The sequence below is a fragment of the Pleurodeles waltl genome, chromosome 12, assembly GCF_031143425.1.
Source record: "Pleurodeles waltl isolate 20211129_DDA chromosome 12, aPleWal1.hap1.20221129, whole genome shotgun sequence".
Classification (NCBI taxonomy): Eukaryota; Metazoa; Chordata; class Amphibia; order Caudata; family Salamandridae; genus Pleurodeles; species Pleurodeles waltl.
This window is the reverse complement of record NC_090451.1, coordinates 158,661,523-158,670,340: the sequence shown is the minus strand read 5'-3', so window position 1 is coordinate 158,670,340 and position 8,818 is coordinate 158,661,523. Positions and strand designations below refer to the sequence as shown.

The following is an 8,818-nucleotide window of genomic DNA, read 5'->3' as shown; positions in this document are numbered from 1 at the left end:
GTCATAGGGGATGCACATGGTAAACCTGGTAGATCAAGACAGTAAGCATACTCTAGGCCATTTCCACAGCTTGGCCAGTGCACTCATAAGCACCCCCAGACACTCAAACTTAAAATTATTAGGCTAAGAAAAACAGGATTTATTGTAAAGCCATATACATACAACTAACCTCAAGATACCTTTGGTTAAACCTATACTAAATTAACTACACCTATATAACCTATTCAAAACTTCTTACACATGTAACACCACATGCTAAACATTGCTCCCCCCAACCCCACCCCACCCCACTTAAGAGGCAAGATACAGTTTGTTGTCCTATGACTAAACATGTACTAACCTAAGGCATAAACAAGTATATACTTCTTTGGTATTTTTTTTACTACACAAATACCCCAGCATGACCCTGCACCCATCCCACACCAATAAAAAGAAACCTCCCCCACCACTATACTAAACCTAACATATGCCTACCCTACACTAACCTAATACTACCCATCTAAAACCCAATCTAAAACAATGTAACAGTAAAAGGGAGGGAAAAGAACTGGGAGGTTGTAGAATATAAGTTCAATTCTTTATTTCTTCGGTTTTTGATATATCACAATATCCTCTGGTTCTGAGCACTCTCCTATTTTTCAAGTCTGGCTAAAACCTTGGTCATGTCCCATCTCATGTCTAGTTCAAATTGGCTTGCAACAACTTTAGCAGGTGGCTGAACTAGTGCCTGGCTGGTGCAGATGACATGGAGGGCCTTGGATTGGCTGTGGTCCTCTGCACCCCTAATGATTTTCCTACAGTGTCCTTGTGTGGCTGATGTGGAGGTCCACCATGTGCAAATGCCTGCCATTCCCCAGATGCCTTCTCACGGTGGAACGTCCTTGCCATTCAGTGGTATCCTGCTTCCACCTCCATTATGTGCTGGTAGTGTTCGGCTCTGATGAAAAGCATGCCTCTGGTCTGGTGTCATTGGCAGTGGAAATAAGAGAAACAAGCATCAGTTACAGCATTGGGGGAGGTTGTAGAGACATTATGTACACTGCAACTGCAGATAAAACATTTCTCAATTATTGCCATCTACAGTATTATGTACATGTCACTGGGATGATGGCTATCCATTGTTAACCAACAGGGCCCGGAGCCGATTGGACAGTTTTGTCCATGATAAACATTTGTATCAAACTTGTGATGATCACGTGCCCTAAAGTCTGGATTTCCTGTGTGCCTGGGTGGCCGTGTAGGCAATCCATAACCTTGACACCCGTAGTGAAACATCAAGGCTTGCCCAGTCATCACGGATGCAAAGTGGGGGGCCATATGATAGGGGGTCTGGTAACTTCCCACCAGCTATTCTAAGGTTTGGAAAATCACCATTCATGTGTCCTGGTGTAAGACCTGGCCGAGCATATGTTACATGGGGCACGCCACTGCCCATGATGTGCCTACATGTACAACTGATGCAATGTCCCCAGAAAGTGTGGCCCAAGCCTGACCTGCACATGAAATTTGTCTTCACATTACAGAACTGACACCCCCTACCCTGTGCTATATATGTTAAAAGGCATACACATGGTGGCTGTATGGGTGTCCTTCGGCTCACAGTGAATCTGAGACTGAATTGGGTGCTGCAACAGTATCCTGATACATTCTACATCATTTACACATGCATGTCAGACATCAAAGTACCAGGTATGCACACAGCATTCACATCATATGCATATGTGATGTGACCTACACTCACAAATATCATGCTGGCGTGGGATGAATTAAACTTTTCCCACAACCATCTGGAGCCGAGTTGTCTACGAACTGTGTACACTGACTGTTGTGCAGCATATGGGTCCTTGCAGTACTACAGCCTCATCTCCTAAGGGTTCTGAGGCACCTGTAGTGCATGTCTTACGTAAGCCCCCTAGAGACAGCTGAAGTTATAACCCTCATCTATACCGTCTTGTCAGTAAGTGTAAGCTATGTGTAGCACACAGTATTGACAATAGTGCTGTGACAAAGTGGTTGTCAACAGGCATGCTATATACATTAACAACTGCCATGACACCCATCAAGGTAGACCTCAATGAATGCGGCTGCCATTACAATTCTTATTACACACAACTCCATGTCAGCACACATTGCCCCATGTGCTACAAGAAAAGCCACTCATTGCACAACATTCCAACAGACATGTCACCATTCATTCCCCAATGATATCATAATTGGTCAGGCAAAACCATATTTCATAGCATTTTACACTTCAGACTGACTCACACCAAACCATGGATTGCACACGACACAAGATGACTTAATGGCTTCCTTGGGTCCTTCAAATCGGGCCTCCTCACCTATGGTGTAAAGCAGGCGTCCACCTGCAAAACATGAATGGAAAACCTTGCTTAAGGTAATTTGTACATATCAGTTAATGGACAACATTGTCCACTGTCAACTTGTTAGGCTTAGTGAGCAAATCATCCTAGTGGTAGATCAAAGCAACTGACAAACATCTGTGATCAGTAAGTCACACATTATCAGATAATGTAGACCTACGCACAAACCATCACTGTCCGACACCCCTGTGATGCTTCTCACTGCACCATTTATACATTACATTACATTGTCATGCAGGTGTTTTGTAGCTCTACACCTTCATGACCATGTGGGACTGCATGACACTATACTGCATCTGAGGGGCATACAACGGTTGCTTGTGTGTTGGACCAGGCCCTTTTTGCAGGGTCATCCCCAAACTTGGCCTCCTTCCTCCTACTTTTTCTGACCTCTTGTTTGCTCTAGGACTGAGCACTTTAGCACCGCTGATCAGTGCTAAAGTGAAGGTGCTCTCCCTTCTAAAATTGGTGGGATTGGCTTGCACCTAATGTGCACATTTCATTTACTTGTAAGTCCCTTGTACAGTGGTATCCCTATACCAAGGGCTTGTAAATTAAATGCTACTAGTGGGCCTGCAGTGATGCTTGCGCCACCCACAAAAGTAGCCTTTCAAACTGGTCTCAGGCCTGCTAGCGCAGGGCTTTTGTACGCAGTTTACTGAGACAGGGACCTGACATCTAAATTTACTTGCCAGGCCCAGAACTCCTTTTATACATGTAAGTCACCCCCTAAGGTAGGCCCTAGCTAGCCCTATGGGCAGGATGCTATGTATGTAGAAGGCAGGACATGTGCCTGGTTGTATTTTCCTGTCCTGGCAGTGACAGTCAATTTGGTTTCTCACTGCTGTGAGTGTTGCCTTTCTCATAGGATTGCATTGGAAATGCCCTGCCTTATGACTAGGGAGTATTGTCTGATTTATGAGGGGGTTGCATAGGCATGTTTGGTATGGTTGTAATGGTAGTGAGAAATGCTGCTTTCTGGTGTAGGTGGATTTATTTTTACCACCATTATAGAAATTCCAATTTTAGAAATTGAGCATTTCTCTGTGCTTATGACTAATGTTTTGCAGCTTGACTAATCCATGTCTGTGGCAGGGTGGCAGCTGGGCTTTGTGCATACTTTTCAAACAGACTCCACACAGGGAGGGTGGAGGTGTCAGGTGCACCTGCATTTTAAATTGTCTTCCTGGGCTGAGAGAAGGGGAAGCACACCTGCATTTGTAAAAGCTGTGTCCTGGCCTTACACAAAGGGCTTGTTTACCCCCACAACTGATGTCTGGAGCCTGTGCTGTACGAGAGAGGTGACACTCCTATTGCCAGTCGTAACTGGTTGAAACCTCTACCTACCTCCCCCCCCCCTTTGAAATTGCTTTGCAAAACTGAGCAAAAGTACAGGGGATTTTCCCCATGTAAAACACAGGACACATTCTTGCTTTAATGGACACAGAATGCTATTGGAGGGACTCACCAGGAACCGCCTTGGACTGCTGCTGCTGTGCTGACCTGTGACCTGTGACCTGCTGAGTCACTAGGAGGTACTGCCATTGACTGCATCCCTTTATGCTGGCCTGTTGGGCCCCGTGCTTCACTTGTGTCCCCAGAGGCTGAGAGCTTTGGCCCCTGCCCACTGCAACCATAGGATTCCTAGCACAAGGACAGCTCTGTGTTTGAGGCTCCTGTGCTGGGACAAAAGCGCTTGGAGAATGCTCTGGCCCATATTTATACTCAGTTTGTGCTGGATTTGCATAAAAAGACGCAAATCTGGCACAAACATCACTCTATATTTATATTTTGATGCTAGAAAAGTCTAGCATAACAAATTGAGTTATTATAAGGATGTGTGAAACTGCCTTGCATCAATAAGAAATGCAGACGTTCCTGTGCAAAAAGTGACAAACACCCTAGCGCCATATTTATCCAACAGACCAAAAATGACGCACGGATGGGAGGTGGACCCAAAAAGAATGACACTAAACCAGATTGGAGTCAAATTTTAATGCCTGGGTCAGGGCAGGCATTAAAATTAGGCAAACACCACTAAAGGAACATACAGAAGCAACATTACAGACCAACAGGACAACATGGAGGTGTTACTGATGTAGCTTGCAAGACAACGCCGAGCACAGGACCAATGGCAGCAGCCACCAGCCCCCCCCCCCCCCCCCCACCCCAACGCGGCCAACAAAGTTAACGCAGAAGGCAGGAGAGACTTTTCAGAAACAGGACAACCCTCCATGACCTCAGGGAACAGGACATCATTCGGAGGTATCGACTCAACTGGCAAGCCACACAGCATCTGCTGCACCATAATGAGCCACAACAGCTAACCTGCAGACACCACACAGCATACCACCGGTGACCAAGCTGCTAGCTGTCCTGCATACGTTGGCAAGTGGCTCCTTCGAGACAATGGGTGCCCTGGTCACTGGAGTATCAGCCCTCATTCCCGGCCTTCCTGTCCAAGGTGTTAGATGTCAATCTCCCTCACACCCCTCAACATCAGCTTCCCCAACACCCAGCAGAAGCAGGATATAAAACATGCCTTCTACCAAATCCGTGGCTTCCTACATGTGCTCGGTGCAATTGACTGCACCCATGTCCGGATCATCCCACCTGCAGCAACAGAGCACCTATTCAGGAACAGAAAGCACAAGCATTCTATCAATGTGCTGGTAATAGTTGACCAGGGATTGCTCAAGCATCTTGGCCAAGTATCCTGGGAGTGTCCATCCATATTTTGCCACAGCAGGATCAATCAGCACTTCCTGGATGGAGAATATGGCAATTGCCTTCTTGTCAGTAAGTCAATAAACCTAGTAATACACAGCACAACAACCCTGTAGGACACAAAACATACACCCCTACATTGACACGTGGGCAGGGTGACACGGATAGGTATGTTATACACCCTGACACAATGGGATACACACCTCTGGACAAATGACAGCTGACACAAACATTAGTTGCACACTAGAGCACCAAGGGACCAATGTCAAGGCCCACAGTGACAATTACATGGCCTGCACTATAAGTACAGCTTGGGCGATGAACCATTTACAATTACATTAGGCCACATAGTCAATCGGACACCCTCCGAAATAGTATGTAGCATAGAAGGGGTGTGCAATGTGTGTTGCAGCAGGTCTAACATCATGAGACATAGTATGATGCAGACTCAGATGTAGGCGACACTGAAATACTAAGGCAGTCCCAACATCATACATCACTCCTGGGGTGCTGTTTCCAGGTTGCAATAAGGAAGTGGACTGTGCTATGAACACATTGATGTGCCACTAATACAAACTGCACACTGCTGCACACACTGAAAGAGCCAATTGTCCATCAAACTAGCAGATGTACAGGGAGATGGCCCTTCCTGCACAGATCTATTCACCTCCACATGGCAGTTAACCAGGTTCCTTGGAGCAAGTTCGGTAGTGTAGGTGCACAGTTGCACATGATAGAGGGAGAGGGAACAAAGGCTTGCCTAGACACAAGTCACACAAAGGACACTTGTGCATGGTCAATACTGAACACCTCAGTGCTGCCAACTTATGGAGATGTGTTGTGCATTCTCACCTACCCAATTCAAAGAGCCTCAGTGTCGCATTTAATCTGCAATGACATGTGTAAATGGATGGGATGTCCAGGCCATGTAGTGCAACCATGTTACCACTACATCCAAATCCATTGTGTGCGTGGATGCATCATGTCCCCTCCAGTGAAAGGACACTAAAACATGTGGGACAATACACAATGCATGGTATACATACTGACCAACAGTTCGACAACCAAATCATAGATCCCAGCTCAATGAGCCAAACGCAAGTTGTCATGTCAAACAACCCAGTGCAGAGAAAACCACAGAAGACCAGGATCTCACACAATACCACAAACACATGAGTCAGATGACAAGATAACTGCCATGCTACATAACATTCCTGTTGCAAGCACTAACAAAATACTTACTCCTATTCTATTTTGCAGCAGATCAGGGTTACTGGATCCAGCCATTCCCCAACCCAAGCACAGCGTGCCCATAATGAGGCACATCGGAGGACATGCACCATTGTAGAAAGGACCTTTGGCATCCTGAAGTCCAGATTCAGGTGCCTCATCATCACAGGAGGCAGCTTTATATATGCCCTATACATTGTGCATAAAATGAGTGACCTGTGCTATCCTGCACAACATTTAAGTGAGGAGGAACATCCCATTATATGAGCTGGACCAAGAATTGCCAGAGGAGGATGGTGGCAGGGAAAATGAGGGGGTGGGAAACCGAACAGCTGCAGGAATGCCCCACAGATAGCAAATTGTACACAACCTTTTTACTGAATAGTCACTCTACACACCTTGTTAAGATATGTAAATAAACACCTTACTTGATCACACAATCCCGCTCTGGTTTCTTTATTCTCCATCAAATGTACCTTAAGAATGTGAGTATTAACTCAGGGAGCTTGTTACAAAGATCTAACTACTTCTGATGCAACATCACGTGATGCGAATGATTGTACAGCAAACACATAAAATACTCATCTCTTGAATGAGAAATAAGGACACAAATGGAGCACAACATACGAGTCACATCCATGTTGCCAACATGGTCTACTGTAGCACATGACACAACTATGACATCTCCAATCATAATGTAAATACGCGCCCCAGACAAGACAGTGGACGTGAAATATCAGAAGTACAGGAATATGTGAATAGACCCCTAACATTACTAAGTGACACTTGCAACAGCTGCAAGGAGCTTATGTGACAAGGAGAGCATCATTTGCGATCATGAATAGCAGGATTGTCCCAGGTATGACAAGCAATGTTCACAACACATGCCCTGCACAGTCCACACCTGGAAATCAGACCTGCCACTGCCATTTGTTACGTCTCTGCCATCCCACCTTTAGAGGGGGCTGTAAATGGACTATGTAGCCTGGGAATCAGTAACACTCACTGTAGGAAGTTGGCTCTGTATGTGCTATTTCAAAGTAAGGAATAGCATGCACAGAGTCCAAGGGTTCCCCTTAGAGGTAAAATAGTGGTAAAAATAGATAATACTAATGCTCTATTTTGTGGTAGTGTGGTCGAGCAGTAGGCTTATCCAAGGAGTAGAGTTAAGCATTTGTTGTACATACACCTAGACAATAAATGAGGTACACACAGAGACAAATCCAGCCAATAGGTTTTTATATAGAAAAATATATTTTCTTAGTTTATTTTAAGAACCACAGGTTCAAATTCTACATGTAATATCTCATTCGAAAGGTATTGCAGGTAAGTACTTTAGGAACTTCAAATCATCAAAATTGCATGTATACTTTTCAAGTTATTCACAAATAGCTGTTTTAAAAGTGGACACTTAGTGCAATTTTCACAGTTCCTAGGGGAGGTAAGTATTTGTTAGGTTAACCAGGTAAGTAAGACACTTACAGGGCTTAGTTCTTGGTCCAAGGTAGCCCACCGTTGGGGGTTCAGAGCAACCCCAAAGTCACCACACCAGCAGCTCAGGGCCGGTCAGGTGCAGAGTTCAAAGTGGTGCCCAAAACACATAGGCTAGAATGGAGAGAAGGGGGTGCCCCGGTTCCGGTCTGCTTGCAGGTAAGTACCCGCGTCTTCGGAGGGCAGACCAGAGGGGTTTGGTAGGGCACCGGGGGGGGACACAAGCCCACACAGAAATTTCACCCTCAGCAGCGCGGGGGCGGCCGGGTGCAGTGTAGAAACAGGCGTCGGGTTTGTAATGGAAGTCAATGGGAGATCTCGGGATCTCTTCAGCGCTGCAGGCAGGCAAGGGGGGGGGGGGGGGGGGGGGGGTTCCTCGGGGAAACCTCCACTTGATCAAGGGAGAGGGACTCCTGGGGGTCACTCCTCCAGTGAAAGTCCGGTCCTTCAGGTCCTGGGGGCTGCGGGTGCAGGGTCTCTCCCAGGTGTCGGGACTTAGGATTCAAAGAGTCGCGGTCAGGGGAAGCCTCGGGATTCCCTCTGCAGGCGGCGCTGTGGGGGCTCAGGGGGGACAGGTTTTTGTACTCACAGTCTTAGAGTAGTCCTGGGGTCCCTCCTGAGGTGTTGGATCGCCACCAGCCGAGTCGGGGTCGCCGGGTGCAGTGTTGCAAGTCTCACGCTTCTTGCGGGGAGCTTGCAGGGTTCTTTAAAGCTGCTGGAAACAAAGTTGCAGCCTTTCTTGGAGCAGGTCCGCTGTCCTCGGGAGTTTCTTGTCTTTTCGAAGCAGGGGCAGTCCTCAGAGGATGTCGAGGTCGCTGGTCCCTTTGGAAGGCGTCGCTGGAGCAGGATCTTTGGAAGGCAGGAGACAGGCCGGTGAGTTTCTGGAGCCAAGGCAGTTGTCGTCTTCTGGTCTTCCGCTGCAGGGGTTTTCAGCTGGGCAGTCCTTCTTGTAGTTGCAGGAATCAAATTTTCTAGGGTTCAGGGTAGCC

The 8,818-nt window shown here is 46.8% G+C and overlaps 1 long non-coding RNA gene across 1 annotated transcript in view; it reads right to left on the bottom strand.

Annotated features, from left to right (window-relative positions):
• Nucleotides 1-438: 438 nt before the first annotated feature.
• LOC138268457 (uncharacterized) overlaps nt 439-8,818 on the bottom strand; it is a 31,603-nt gene continuing 23,223 nt past the window's right edge. Inside the window, exon 2 of the long non-coding RNA XR_011200005.1 lies at nt 439-960. This is a non-coding gene — a long non-coding RNA (uncharacterized lncRNA). The remainder of the gene's footprint in view (nt 961-8,818) is intronic.